The sequence below is a fragment of the Linepithema humile genome, chromosome 1, assembly GCF_040581485.1.
Source record: "Linepithema humile isolate Giens D197 chromosome 1, Lhum_UNIL_v1.0, whole genome shotgun sequence".
Classification (NCBI taxonomy): Eukaryota; Metazoa; Arthropoda; class Insecta; order Hymenoptera; family Formicidae; genus Linepithema; species Linepithema humile.
The window spans coordinates 19,891,865-19,908,914 of record NC_090128.1 but is presented as its reverse complement, the minus strand read 5'-3'; the positions used below and the strand labels follow the sequence as shown (position 1 = coordinate 19,908,914).

The 17,050-nt window shown below is 30.8% G+C and overlaps 2 long non-coding RNA genes across 2 annotated transcripts; both read left to right on the top strand.

The window, feature by feature from the left end:
• The first annotated feature begins 2,218 nt into the window (after positions 1-2,218).
• On the top strand, positions 2,219-3,417 carry LOC105674422 (uncharacterized). Its single transcript, XR_001101109.2, has 3 exons — positions 2,219-2,340; positions 2,440-3,026; positions 3,162-3,417. It is a non-coding gene; the product is annotated as an uncharacterized lncRNA (long non-coding RNA).
• Positions 3,418-6,406: 2,989 nt separating this feature from the next.
• On the top strand, positions 6,407-9,032 carry LOC136997180 (uncharacterized). The gene is made up of 4 exons (XR_010887989.1): positions 6,407-6,566; positions 7,327-7,912; positions 8,048-8,742; positions 8,887-9,032. It is a non-coding gene; the product is annotated as an uncharacterized lncRNA (long non-coding RNA).
• The last annotated feature ends 8,018 nt before the right edge of the window (positions 9,033-17,050 follow it).

The following is a 17,050-nucleotide window of genomic DNA, read 5'->3' as shown; positions in this document are numbered from 1 at the left end:
GTGGGAGAGTGAGTGATTGATATTTAAGCAGTAAACAAATTGAGAACTGGCAAATACAAGTTTGGCAGTAACTCAGTATCGTTCTGCTTATTGAGACTCGTTTTTTGCCGTTTTATGTGCAACATCTCGGAAATAAGCCTTTTGCTATAAGACATTTCCTTGTCTAATATTTCTACATTCTCCCAATCCATTTCATGGTTTTTTTCTAATCTATGACAAGAAATGACAGAAGGGGATCCCGTTCTTTTATTTATATCCGACTTGTGTTCTTTAATTCTAGTTTTCAATTTTCTCTTTGTTTGTCCCACATAACTAGCCTCGCAATGACACGTTACCTTATATACTACATCACATTGGCTCATGGATTCAATAATGTCTTTCCCTGTTTTTATAAACCTATTAAGTTTATTGTTACACGTAAAGGCTAAATGATGATTGTATTTTTTCATGTTCCGTGTGAATTTATCAAAAGTTTCTTTTATATATGGTATCGTAAAATAACCCGTTCTATCATTGCTATTTTTGTTTTTATTACAACAATTATTGCTAAATTTTTTAAGTCTTTCGTTAATACTATTAAAAATTAATTCTAATGGATAGCCGTTAATTAAAAGTAGGGAAATCATTTCCTCGATGTTCTTGTGCCAATATTGTGGGTGTGTTAACTTTACAACTCTGTCAAATAAGCCAATGATAACACCTTTTTTGTGTGCCATGGGATGATGCGAATAAAAACTTAAATATCTGCCCGAAAAAGTAGGTTTGTGGAACAAATCAAATTTAATAAAATTGTTTTCCGATATTAGTTTAACGTTTAGGAAATTGATATGATTATTTATTCCTTTTTCCAATGTGAATTGTAATCTGCTATGCATTGAGTTGAATGTCTCCAAAACTTCGTCCAAATGATTTTCTGGAGCCGTAAATAGTATGTCGTCAACATACCTAAAATAAAACGGTAATTTGTAAGGTAGACGTTCGATTGCTGAATTTTCCAAATCTTGTAACACAAATTCTGCTATTATTGGAGAGAGAGGAGAACCCATTGGAGTGCCAAAAATTTGCTTGTAAATTACTTTATTAAAACTAAAATACGTTGAATTTAAAACTAAATTGATACCAATTAAAAATTCTTCTATTGGTATGGAATTGTACCTTCTAATCCATTCCCATCTGTTTTTTATGCTTTCTATTGCTTTTTCAATGTAACGAATATAATTTTTAAATGTAACGAATATAAGAAGATTGTAATATCCGAATTAGTTTTATAAGTAACGATTGTTTATTAATATGTTCCGAATTTTATAATAACTAACTACTGAAGATGACCACAACCAGATGGTCGAAACGTCTAGATTGACCTAAACATTTGTCATAATATATTAATAAATTAAGCACGAAAATCCAGCTTGGGCTCTGTAGCTTGTTGTTAATAATTTATTTAAATATAAAAAGTTTTAAAACAATAATATATAAAGAAGCAGAAAGTATATGCTAGATGGACGTGCAATTTTTATTTCAAATCAAAATATTAACAAACGTTTAGACCTATATCAGGCCTCCACCAGTGTTGATTTACAAAAGATATAAAATTTTAATCGCTGCTTTGCATGTTATTAAATTTGTCATTTTCGCTAGGCGTCATGTTTTTAATTACTAAAAACGATTTTAATATTACGATTTAATATCACGATTTCGAACAGAGAAGACATCCAGATGTATGTAATATCTCGCGCCAATCTGTTCTATAGCTAATGTAGTGAAGTCGATAGGAGCTTTCACGCTATGTATTTTAAGAGCATTTCCTAATACATGAAAATCATTACGACACATATTAGCAATAAAAACATGTTTATTACAATTATCTAAACTGAACCCCTACTGTATTAAAACTTGTAAAATTTTTCTGTTTTTCAATATCTACAATCATGATAATCTTCAAAACTGCAACGTTAATCGGCAGAAAAAGTTTATTGGCTGCATTTCAATATTATGAATGATTATTTACACGTGCAGTGCAATCTTTGTGAACAGTCATACGAATGCAATTATGTGATCACAACATTAATCAGACATTTTTCTCAACATAAAATACTTGTAGGAAAAGATGGCACATCTCGTTTGAGCTTTATATGAAAGTGTATTACACAGCATGATGATTATAGCGCGCATTGTAAAGAGTGCGGTCGGATCGTGAAACTTATTTCTTCGGGACATGTAAACACGCACATACTCGAAATCAAGGCACACGCGCAGTAGAACAACACAACACAAATACACAAAAAGAAACCAATGTGCCTAAACCACCACCAAGTACACAACGATAAAGAAAAAGCAACGGTAAGTTTTATTAATATTATTATAAAAATTGTTATAAATTTTAATGCATTATCTTATGTTGCTTTATTTGTTCTTTTTTCTTCGTACTTTTTTTCGTAGTTATTCGATATTACTATTGCGTAAAACGACCGAAATGTCTACACAAAACAATCAAGAAGAATGGGAGTTCAAATATTTTAGAAAGTTGAAGTATTTTCAAGCACAATGTGCAATGTGTCCACGTTCTGTTTCAACCATTTTTATGTACCGAAATATGGAAAGTGTGGATGACCATTTCGGAATAAACCCACATGACGAAAGTAAAAAACTTCATCCGAAACGGCAGCATTTTACTAAAATTGACGATTGGTGCATAAAATGTAATATTTGTGGTCACATTTATACGATCAAATATCCAATCACAATATTAGAGGTACATTTATTTTCGGATCATAAAATGCGTGTATCCTTAGAATTAGATTTTAAACAAACGAGTTTTATATGGGACCATATTCAAGAGCTTGAAATAGACAAAAATTATGTAAGGTGTCTTGAGTGTAATGGTATGATTAAAATTAAACGTGCGAAAGCTTTAAATAAACACATGTTAGATATACATCATGATATTTGGCGAATAGAACAATGTCCACAAAAAGAAACCAATATGCCTGGGCCATCAACTAAATCTCAATGTTAAAGAAGAAATGGTAAGCTATAATATTATATTACAGATTTTTATTTTTCTTGAGTCTTGCTTAATATACATTTGTATGTATTATGTGCATACCACAAATATAAAAATTAATATGCCTTTCTAATAAGTATTTTAAATTTCTTCATAGATTTATCCTGTCCAAACAAAGGTTCTATATTCAAGTACCACGACCAGCAGTAAAAACAATCTTGACTTAGGCGATTTAAATGATTTGGAGTGTCTAAAGAAACACTGTATAAAATCTTTGTTAAATATAATTTCAAAATACAGAAACAACGAATAATCTTGAAGGGAAACTCATTTATACATATCTCAAAGAAAAGACTGTAACAATTTATTCACTCATTGAGTTGACTAAGTAATATTCTTAAGACACAACATATATATTAACATAATAGAATACGTTAAATCATATAAATGCAAGTACATATAAAATACAATATAATCAACGCACGATCAACAAAAGCGCATAAATGAAATATTCACATTAGTGTGTATTGCATAATGTAATCAAATCAAATTCACTCACCAAACTGGAAGAATTGATATGGTATCTTAGAATTAATTAAGAGACAATTTTTGATATTTCCTTGACGGTATAGAGACTCAGCAACTGAATAATAAGCATGAACTCTTTTTGCGTATATCAATATGTAGAACTGAAAATAAGGATGCTATTACGGCTATATGGTGATTCCTGAAAATAAAGAGAAGTAAAGAAAGCCGCACAGAGCGTGTTCAAATTATAACTGTTAAACCCGTTAAATAAGAAAACAACTATATTATCAAATATGCCACCTTGGCAATGAACTAATGCAATTGTCATTTAGACAATACCAGATAATACGAGAGGTGCAAAGTCACCTAAACAATTCAAAATTATACGAATGATACGGCTTGACGCTGTGACTATGCAATTTTATAATTAGTGCAACTTGCCAATTTGGCAATGCAATCAATTCAAATAGTGCAGCTTACCCCTTTGGCAATGCAATTAATACAAATAGTGCAGCTTACCCCTTTGGCAATGCAAGTCTTACTAGATCTTAGCAAGATCTTAGCAATAAACCGTAAGTGTCACGAGGGCCGATCCAATATAGTCGCAGAATTTTAGCATCACGTTTACACTGATCTGTAATGCCCGAACAAGCATGCAATGAAGATTGCGTGATACAAGGCCACTTTGGCTGTTACGATATCGAAATGATATCGCTGTGCCTCTGATTCCATCAAACGGTCTCGTTGTCAGTAAGAATGACAACGAGATGAGGGTGGGACTGGTGTCCGATGGAATGGATTCCCACGCCTTACAGGCCTATTACCACAGAGCGCACAACAACGATTGCGATACGGACCCTTTGCCCGTAAATCTCTTAGAAATACCGAATCAAACTATTTCACGACGCAATAATCGTGATACTATCAATGCACTGTAAAGATCTATATACTAAAGCTAAATAATCATCCAAAAACCACTCGATACACGAAGAGCGCGAAAAACAGGCTCCCACGCCACGTCCCGTTACCAATTGTCTTTTTAGACTTCCGGCCTCACGGAAGTCCGCGCCGCTCTCGCTCGCGCCGCTGCAGCGGGCGCCGCCTATTACCTTTTTTTTGTTTCCAAACAAACACCCATAACTGTGACACTGTGTAATCAGCATATTATTTATTATATACCATACAATTACATTTTATACATATATATATGTATATGGTATAGAAATATAAAAATAATATATATATTTTTTATCATTTTTATATATATAATAAATAATAACAATATAAATATATATACATATATATATATATATATATATATATATGTGATTTAAAGTATATATAATAATTGATATACAATATTTGAAAAAACTCATATATATGTGTGTACAGTATATAATAATTTGTGTATAAATTATATTATAGTAATAAAAAAAGTATATATTATATATATTTTTTTTTCATTACTTTCATATATATAAAAAATAATAATAATGTACATAAATCTACATTATTTTTTATATAATTATTTATTTATATAATTATTACATAAGTGTTTTCAAATATTTGTGTTTATAATGTAAATCGATTTGACGAACAAAGTACGTGACTGCATGCTACAATTTCATACCAACTCATTAACCAACAGTGCCAAATAGTTGACTGCCATTTTAATTGTAATATTTTAATATTTGTGTATCTTTTCATAGTTTACGTGTTTTATGTAATATTAATTTGACATTATAACTTTTGTGGAGATAATGCTCAAAATGTTGTATGAAAATGAGTATATATAATACTTTTTTAGATTTTTAAGTAATACTGATTTTAAAATTATTGTGTGATTAATTTGCTGTAACAAATGCAGTGCAAAACTGACAAATTATTATTAATCAGATTGCATTTTAAAATAAATATATTGTGACTTTGTAATTCGATATACTAATTTCCTGTTAAATTTAGTTAATTTTTTTCTGTATTTCCTCTTTTTATCATTTTATTAACAACAAAACGTCAACTGTATTTATAGTCAAATTTTCTATATTTAATAAGCAGAATATATGCAATTCAAGAATTATAGCTCAATCTGTGTTTTTAATTAAAACCTTATTAATGTACTTGCAAATTTATTTTACTTTATTTTATTAATGTTTTATTTAATTAATTTCTATTTTATTGATTGCTATTTTGTTAATATTCAATTACTTACTATTTCTCACTTATTAGGGTACTTTCCAACCAGGAAATAATCTCAATAAAACTTAGTACGTATGTAAAAAAGGTAAATGTGAATATAAAAAAAGTGTCACTTATTAGTAAAAACATTTTTAATATCACGATTTAATATCACGTTTTCGAACAGAGAATGCATCAAAATATACGTAATGTCTCGCGTCAATCTATTCTATAGCCAATGTCGATGAGTTCTTTCACGCTATGTACTTTGAGAGCTTTTCCTAACACATGAAAATCGTTATGACATGTATTATCAACACAAACATGTTTCTTTACAATTATCTAAACTGGATTCTTAATATACTAATACTTGCAGCATTTATGTTTTATAATATCTACAATCATGATAATCTTTTAAAATGCAACGTTAATCCGCATTTGAAAAGTGCACATCCAAATATAAAAACAAATAAGGAAAGTTTGTTGACTGTATTTCATTATTATGAATAGTTATTGACACGTGCAGTGCAATCTTCGTGAATACAGTTACACGAATGCAAATATGCGATCACAACATTAATCAGACATTTATCTCAACATAAAATACTTGTAGAAAAGGATGGCACATCTCGTTTGAGCTTCATATGAAAGTATATTGTGCAGCATGAAGGTTATAGCGCGCATTGTAAAGAGTATGGTCGTACCTGAAAGTTTAGTTTTCCAAGTCACCTAATAAACACATATTCGGACGACATCTACATAGATACGTAGGCAGTAGAACAATACATCGCGAATACACAAAGAGAAACCAGTGTACCTAGGCCATCACGAAATACACAAGAATAAAGAAAAAGCAACGGTAAGTTTTATTAATATTACTTAAAAATTACAATTTTGGCTCAAATTATTAAAATAAATTATTAGAAACAAGCTACAGAGTCAAAGCTAGATTTACGTGCTAGGAAAGTTTATTGACTTATTATAACAATTATAACAAATTATAAAGATCTAATTCTAAACGTTTCGACCATTCGGATGTGGTCATCTTCAGTAGTTATTCGTTAATTCTTACATTAAATATATAAAACATTGTTTAGGTCAATTCGGAACATATTACAATAAAAATCTTCTTACATTCGTTATTTTTAAAACAGTTTAGATGGAAAACATTTCTTCAAAGTCATGCCCCTTCCAACAACAGCAATCCTTAAATTATTAGGAAGAAAACGGTGTCGTGTTTTGTATTATTAATATACGCGATGTACTCTTAAGAACTTGAGACTTTGTGGTTGATTGCAATTATTCTCAATGCATAGCAGTAACATCATGTTGTGTAGTTTTCGTGTATTTAACTTTCTTTTTTTTTTTTAAATACTACTAAAAACTAAAGCTAAATTTAGTGTACCGAGTGAGTTTGCCTTGAATAATATTTGGTAGTCCGTATCGTCTGAGTGGGCATGGCAAACCAAATAATAAGTCAATAAACTAAGCACGTAAATCTAGCTTTGGCTCTGTAGCTTGTTTCTAATAATTTATTAATATTATTAAATTAGAAATTGTTGTAAATTTTAATGCATTATCTTATGTTGCTTCATTCGTTCTTTTTAATTCGTACTTAGTATTCGATATTACTATTGCATAAGACAACCGAAATGTCTACACAAAACAATCAAAAAGAATGGGAGTTCAAATATTTTAGAAAGTTGAAGTACTTTCAAGCACAATGTACATTGTGTCCACGTTCTTTTTCAACCATTTTTATGTACCGAAATATGCTAAAGGTGTATGGACATTTCGAAAAGCACCCATATGTAGACAAAAGTAAAAAACATCATCCGAAATGGCAGCTTTTTACTAAAATTGACGATTCGCGCATAGAATGTGATAATTGTGGTCACATTTATGCGATCGAATCTCCAAACACACAATTAGAGACACATTTATTTGAGAAACATAGTACACATATTATCTTAGGATCAAATTCACAAACGAGTAGTATATGGGACCATATTCAAGAGCTTGAAATAGACAAAGATCATGTAAGGTGTCTTGAGTGTAATGATATCATTATAATTAGTCGTCTGTTAACTTTAAATAGACACATGTATGATATACATCATGATATTTGGCTAAAAGAACAATTTTCACAAGGAGAAACCAATATGCCTGAGCCATCAATTAGATCTGAATGTTAAAGAAGAAATGGTAAGTTTTAATATTATATTAGAGATTTTTACTTTTCTTGAGTCTTACTTAATATACATTTATATGTATTATGTGCATACCACAAATATAAAAATTAATATGCCTTTCTAATAACTATTTTAAATCTTTTCATAGATTTATCTTGTCCAAACAAAGGTTCTATATTCAAGTACCACGACCAGCAGCAGTAACAATCTTGACTTAGGCGATTTAAATGATTTGCAGTATCTGAAGAGACTTCCATATCTATGACATGTCTAATTAGCATATTATTTATTATATATCATACAATTATATTATATATATATATATATATATATATATATATATATATATATATATATAGGGAAATTTTCAAGGACAGTGCAAATTGGGTCCACGTTCTAATCCAACCTTTTTGACGTACCGAAATATGCGCAACGTGAATAATCATTTCATGAGAAATCACGCAAATGTAGACAGAAGTAAAAAACTTCATCTAAAAATGATAGCATTTTAAAAAAATTGACAATTTGCACATGCAACGTAATATTTGTCGTCACGGTTATTCGATCACAACTGCAGTATGGAAAACACATTTATAAAAAAAACATAATATAGATATAAATTTAGAAAATAATGTACAAACGAGTTTTATATGGGACCATATTCAAGAGCTTGATAAAGATAAAGATCAGGTGAAATGTCTTGAGTGTAATGAAATGATTAAAATTTCTCCTTCGAATCATTTAAGTGATCATATAATTCATAACCACTCAAATGTGGAAGAAAAACGAAATCCACAAGAAGAATAGCAATAGCAACTAGCACACGATGTTAAAAAAGAAATGGTAAGCGTTAATATTATATTAGAGATTTTTACTTTACTTGAGTCTTGCTTAATATACTTGCTTAATATTTATATGTATTATGTGCATATCACAAATATGAAAATTAATAAACCATTCTAATAAGTATTTTAAAATTTCTCATAGATTTATCGTGTCCAAACAAAGGTTCTATATTCAAGTACCACGACTAGTAGTCGTAACAATCTTGACTCTGACGATTTAAATGATTTGCAGTGTCTAAAGAAACAGCCATAACTGTGATACGTGTAATCAGCATATTATTTATTATATACCACACAATTACATTATATATATATGTATATGGTATAAAAATGTATATAGAAAATATTTATATTTTTTATCACTTTTATATATATAATAAATAATAACAATATATATATATATATATAGTATATAATAATTGGAATATAAATTATATTAAAGTAATAAAAAAAGTATATATTATATATATTTTTTTCATTACTTTTATATACATAAATAATAATAATAATGTACATAAGTCTACATTATTTTTTATATAATTATTACATAAGTGTTTTCAAATATTTGTGTTTATAATGTAAATCGATTTGACGAACAAAGTACGTGCTGCATGCTACAATTTCATACCAACTCATTAACCAACACTGCCAAATAATTTACTGCCATTTTATTTGTAATATTTTAATATTTGTGTATCTTTTTATAGTTTACGTGTTTTATGTAATATTAATTTGACATTATAACTTTTGTGGAGATAATGCCCAAAATGTTGTATAAAAATGAGTATATACTTTTTTAGATTTTTAAGTAATACTGATTTTAAAATTATTGTGTGATTAATTTGCTGTAACAAATGCAGTGCAAAACTGACAAATTATTATTAATCAGATTGCATTTTAAAATAAATGTATTGTGACTTTGTAATTCGATATACTAATTTCCTGTTAAATTTAGTTAATTTTTTTCTGTATTTCCTCTTTTTATCATTTTATTAACAACAAAACGTCAACTGTATTTATAGTCAAATTTTCTATATTTAATAAGCAGAATATATGCAATTCAAGAATTATAGCTCAATCTGTGTTTTTAATTAAAACCTTATTAATGTACTTGCAAATTTATTTTACTTTATTTTATTAATGTTTTATTTAATTAATTTCTATTTTATTGATTGCTATTTTGTTAATATTCAATTACTTACTATTTCTCACTTATTAGGGTACTTTCCAACCAGGAAATAATCTCAATAAAACTTAGTACGTATGTAAAAAAGGTAAATGTGAATATAAAAAAAAGTGTCACTTATTAGTAAAAACATTTTTAATATCACGATTTAATATCACGTTTTCGAACAGAGAATGCATCAAAATATACGTAATGTCTCGCGTCAATCTATTCTATAGCCAATGTCGATGAGTTCTTTCACGCTATGTACTTTGAGAGCTTTTCCTAACACATGAAAATCGTTATGACATGTATTATCAACACAAACATGTTTCTTTACAATTATCTAAACTGGATTCTTAATATACTAATACTTGCAGCATTTATGTTTTATATTATCTACAATCATAATAATCTTTTAAAATGCAACGTTAATCCGCATTTGAAAAGTGCACATCCAAATATAAAAGCAAATAAGGAAAGTTTGTTGACTGTATTTCATTATTATGAATAGTTATTGACACGTGCAGTGCAATCTTCGTGAATACAGTTACACGAATGCAAATATGCGATCACAACATTAATCAGACATTTATCTCAACATAAAATACTTGTAGAAAAAGATGACACATCTCGTTTTAGTTTCATATTAAAGCATATTACGCAGCATGATGATTATTGCGCTCATTGTAAAGAGTGTGGTCGGATCTGAAAGGAGAATGTTAAAAATAGGTCGGTTTTGGACCTGTGTGAAGTTAGCACCTCATTTTCAAAAATCGAAAGTTTTATTAAGAGTTCTATTTGCACCCCAAATAGTTCTATAGTTCCTGATAAGTTTCAGAAATAGTTCCGGCGAAATACATAAAAAAATCGCATTTTGAAAATATGAGGTGCCAACTTCCCGTGGCACCGCAACATGCGAGAAATGTTATTTAAACCATCGTATCTTATAGTTCTCGAAGAGTTCTACAGTTCCTGATACATTTTAACAATAGTTCCAAACGCTAAATATTTAAAAAAAATTTTTTTATTTAAAAGCTGGCACCTCATCTTCCGTTAAAAATGGCCAGAACTTTTTCATTTTTGGTTTTACAGCTTCGGACCTTAATAATAATCGGTAGAACTCTTCGGGGTGCAAATAAAACTTGCATCAAAACTTTGGATTTCCAAAAAAATTATATACTTTCGAAACTTGGAATTTTTATTAAACGATTTTCTAATCTTAGCACCGCATTTTAGAAAACTATAAAGTGCTGACCATTTCCATCATTTTTTCGATAGTTCTCGACAGTTCTCGAATAGTTCTCATTGTTTTCATAAGTTTTAATAATAGTTCTGGCCTTTAAATATTTTTTAACAATTTTTTAAACTTAGCGCTGGCACCGCGTTTCAGAAAATTATGAGGTGCTGACCATTTCTATCATTTTTTCGACAGTTTTCGACAGTTCTCGCATAGTTCTCATCGTTTTTACAAGTTTTAGCAATAGTTCTGGCTTTTGAATATTTTTTAACAATTTTTTAATCTTAGCGCTGGCACCGCATTTCAGAAAATTATGAGGTGCTGGTTATTTCCATCGGTCTTTTGACAGTTCTCGACAGTTCTCGCATAGTTCTCATCGTTTTTACAAGTTTTAACAATAGTTCTGGCTTTTGAATATTTTTTAACAATTTTTTAATCTTAGCGCTGGCACCGCATTTCAGAAAATTATGAGGTGCTGGTTATTTCCATCGGTCTTTTGACAGTTCTCGACAGTTCTCGCATAGTTCTCATCGTTTTTACAAGTTTTAACAATAGTTCTGGCCTTTGAATATTTTTTAACAATTTTTTAATCTTAGCGCAGGCACCGCATTTCAGAAAATTATGAGGTGCTGGCTATTTCCATCGGTTTTTTGACAGTTCTCGACAGTTCTCGAATAGTTCTCATCGTTCTCATAAGTTTTAACAATAGTTCTGGCCTTTGAATATTTTTTAACAATTTTTTAATCTTAGCGCTGGCACCGCATTTCAGAAAATTATGAGGTGCTGACCATTTCTATCATTTTTTCGACTGTTCTCGACAGTTCTCGACAGTTCTCGAATAGTTCTCATCGTTCTCGTAAGTTTTAACAATAGTTCTAGTCTTTGAATATTTTTTAACAATTTTTAAATCTTAGCGCTGGCACCGCATTTCAAAAAATTATAAGGTGCTGGCTATTTCCATCGGTTTTTTGACAGTTTTCGATAGTTCTCGCATAGTTCTCATCGTTTTTACAAGTTTTAACAATAGTTCTAGTCTTTAAATATTTTTTAACAATTTTTTAATCTTAGCGCTGGCACTTCATACACATAAAGTACGATGTGCTAGAAACTTTTTTTATTTTTTTTTAATTTTTTGTTTTTTTATTTTGTTTCAATTATTTTTAAAAATTTTTTTGTTTTTTTATTTTGTTTTAATTATTTTTTTAAATTTTTTATTTATCTTTTATTAATCTTTTATCTTAATGGGTTTGTGTGTGTGTGTGTGTGTGTGTGTGCGTGCGTGCGTGTGTGTGTGTGTGTGTGTGTTGTGTGTGTGTTGTGCAATTTAATCACATTTTACATAAAATATTACATGTGGGGTAATATTTTCTGTATGAGTTACGGATATACGTTTTTTCTTCAGATCGTCGTATTTATACCAATGTATACCTGCGTATGCAAAGGCGATGTAGTGCCCATTGTTTTTATTGTTGCCCTTTACGTAATGTATCACACCTGCTAAAATGTAATTAATATTATTTAATGTGATCATTTTAGTTACAGAATTTAAATCGTGCTTAACATCTAAGCGTCGTTTAACATACGTGTAATCGGTGAAAATGGAAGTGTCAATAATAACATGTTTTCCATATAAAACTTGATATTCTGTATCACATGTACGACATTTTGAACGTATTTTTTTTATATCGTCAATGGCGCGTTGTATGTGTTGCAAGCCTTCCTGCAAAAGTATGTCAACATTAATACTGCAAGTTATTGTTCGACGCGAATATGACGGATCACATGAGCAAGATTTATTATACTCACAACTAGGCTCGTTTTGGAAGACATATTCCACTAAGTGAGCAACATTGCAGTTGGCATTTAAGCGCTTAATATTACGTGTATAAGTTGTAATTGCATCATTAAAAAGGGGTAGTTCTTGCAAAATGGAAGCTCGTTCACTATAATGTGTAGAAATTATTCTTCCATTTTCTAAAATAGATTTAGCCAATTGAAAAATACGATCGGAAGATGACTGTATTTCATTTCGATATATTTCATGCGCGGCAATTCCACTTATGATAAGCTGTAAAAGTGAATCGAAAGCACACGTTTCCTGTACAGTCATTACTGATTGTCCTTGTTTTACTGGCTTGCACTTACTGCCATTAATAATCAAAGGTAAGTTAAGTGATTTGTTATTTTTTAAATAATCCCACTCTGGACATTTATCAAGATATGATGGCTTAGTTCGGCTTTTAGAAATAGGTTTTGGAACTTCTTCAAAAGGTTCATTTGTAATATTAGTTGAACCTGTCAAACCGCGCCAATTTTCGCAAATATTCCAGATATGATTATCATTCGTATCATTGGATTCATTTAAACTTTCTTTAACAGAATTTGTATCATATGAGATATTTTCTGAGTCATTATTTTTCATCGAAATATCTGAGGTGTTATTGATTATATTTTCTAGCAAATCTCCCTTAGATAAATTTTTGTTTTCAATATAGACATTAGAGATTGAGTTACTTGTCACGAGAATATCTTTTTCATTAGAGGCCAAACTAATTTTTGCGTCAAGAAATTCCAGATGCTGAATGATAAATTTATCGATTCTCATTGGAAGTTGGCCTTTGAAACCTCGATTTTTTAAATCGGAAAACTCTGCTTGAACAGAAGAAGAAGTGGCAATTTCGCCAGATCTTTTGAAGTACGGGCGCATTATACCCGTCCATGTAGGCAAATATGGCAATAAACGTGTTTTTATTTGCTTAGCGAATTCGGTATTATAACAAGCATTTATAATATTGCCATGTTCTGATTCTTCTGCAATTTTTTTTGCAGAATCTAGAACAGAGTTACTCCATTCTACCCAATTAGTAACTTCAGAATTTGCTTCATGACTATCAGAATCACAAGCAAAGGATTCAACCTCAAGGCTTTCATCATCGTCATCATCATCGTTCATAATCGTTTCTATTTTATCATTAATATTAACATTACCTTTTATAATGCTATTTAAATAATTCATGCGTATGTCAGATGCTACTGCCTTTCCATCACTTGTGCAACCTATACTTTTACTTAACGCTACACTTAACAGTGACTCCATAAAATATTCTAATTCTTGAAAAGAATTCATCTGATAGGCTTGGCTAACACAACGGAGATTGAATTTTCGCACTAAGATTTTATCTCTACCCTTCAAGCATTTCCATTTAGCTACCATATTAACCAGATGACTAACATCTAATCTAATATAGCAAGTTGGAATTAAGCTATTATTTCCTAAAACTGCAACATTATAGCATTTCTGTAAATAATCCCGAAGATCGATGCATTTTGCAAAAACGTCCGATACTGCAATCAAAATAGCCCATCCGAAATCGCTTACAACCGTACGTGGAATAGGGACCTTTTTGGCTATAATATTACGTAAAAAAAAAGAAATCATTACGGCTCTATGAACGGCCGAAATCATCTGAAATACCGGCACACTACCATCTTTGCTAACAAGTACGCATTGATACAAAAATATTTGAGAATCTTGCGATGATTCGCGTTTTATTATGCTACCTGTAGCATCGATGGTTAAAAAAGCTTCTGGGTCGTTTTTGCATCTTGTTATGTACATAAGTTGTTGTTCAGGTGTCCAATATATACAATAAAAAGGCAATAAACCAATGCTGATAATAGATCCTGCGTATTTGCCATGCTTTGCATTATCTAATAAATTTAAAATAGGATTGCTAAATATTAAGCCGTGCTGCTTCAATAATCTTTCCTCTTTCGCCTTGCGTAAAACCGCAGAGGAAGGAAGTATCGGAGGATTTTTATCTCCGAAATCTTTTAATCGCTTTGCCTCTTCTCGCCGAAAAGTAATAGCGTCTTTGCGTTGTTTGATCATGGCATCAGCTATCATTGCACGTCGATTACCTTTGAGATGTCTTTTTTTAACATTTTTATGTTTTATAGAACATACATTTTTTATTGTACATTTAATAATCACATCTGTATCATCGACTGGAATTTTTAACAACGTACATTCGATAGTTGCAGCGCACTCGACACAACTACCTCGAATATATACATAATAACGCGCCTCATTTCTGAGATGAACATTGTGTTTTTTAAATTTAAAAACGCAATCATATTTTTTTTGTTGCCATAATAATTCTGCAACAATATCGGTCCAACCAGGTTGCAAAACCCAATATACGCGGTTATTATAAATTTTTTTAACAGGTTTTATCATTTGCCATTTTGCTGCAGATATAACAATGTTAAAATCTTTCTTTTCTAAAATGGCAGAAGATGCAGATATATTTGTAATAGTATCATCTGAACTATAAGTTGCATTCATAGACATATTGTGTGATGTAATGCCAAAATGACACTGCAACTTATCTTTATAACCGTTACGATTTTCGCGTACGATTACGTAAATATGTTTGGGTGTGATGTTAAACCCACGTTTACGCATTTTACTCGCGCAAAGAGTGTATACAAGCGCAGAGGGTGGATATGGCTTGCCATCGTCGTTAAGAGTACGACATTCAGTTTGTAATAAGATTTCTAACAGAACGGATTTGTCGTACATGATGTTAGAAATAAGCGGAATCAAATACGCTGATGTACGCTGCAGAACACTGCTAGAGAACTTTCTTCGATGCTAGAATAAACAAAATAAGCGAATGTATTAGCATGCGCTGATCTTATATAGTCTTCTCGTCAACAATTATCCCCACCATGTACCTCTTAGACAATCGATGCACGATACTGCAACTCTCAGCGCTCGGCCGCTAAGAACGTGGTGGGGATCGTTGAAACCGCATTGAGCTTCAATTTTTTCGATGCTAATACATTCGCTTATTTTGTTTATTCTAGCATCGAAGAACGTTCTCTAGCAGTGTTCTGCAGCGTACATCAGCGTATTTGATTCCGCTTATTTCTAACATCATGTACGACAAATCCGTTCTGTTAGAAATCTTATTACAAACTGAATGTCGTACTCTTAACGACGATGGCAAGCCATATCCACCCTCTGCGCTTGTATACACTCTTTGCGCGAGTAAAATGCGTAAACGTGGGTTTAACATCACACCCAAACATATTTACGTAATCGTACGCGAAAATCGTAACGGTTATAAAGATAAGTTGCAGTGTCATTTTGGCATTACATCACACAATATGTCTATGAATGCAACTTATAGTTCAGATGATACTATTACAAATATATCTGCATCTTCTGCCATTTTAGAAAAGAAAGATTTTAACATTGTTATATCTGCAGCAAAATGGCAAATGATAAAACCTGTTAAAAAAATTTATAATAACCGCGTATATTGGGTTTTGCAACCTGGTTGGACCGATATTGTTGCAGAATTATTATGGCAACAAAAAAATATGATTGCGTTTTTAAATTTAAAAAACACAATGTTCATCTCAGAAATGAGGCGCGTTATTATGTATATATTCGAGGTAGTTGTGTCGAGTGCGCTGCAACTATCGAATGTACGTTGTTAAAAATTCCAGTCGATGATACAGATGTGATTATTAAATGTACAATAAAAAATGTATGTTCTATAAAACATAAAAATGTTAAAAAAAGACATCTCAAAGGTAATCGACGTGCAATGATAGCTGATGCCATGATCAAACAACGCAAAGACGCTATTACTTTTCGGCGAGAAGAGGCAAAGCGATTAAAAGATTTCGGAGATAAAAATCCTCCGATACTTCCTTCCTCTGCGGTTTTACGCAAGGCGAAAGAGGAAAGATTATTGAAGCAGCACGGCTTAATATTTAGCAATCCTATTTTAAATTTATTAGATAATGCAAAGCATGGCAAATACGCAGGATCTATTATCAGCATTGGTTTATTGCCTTTTTATTGTATATATTGGACACCTGAAC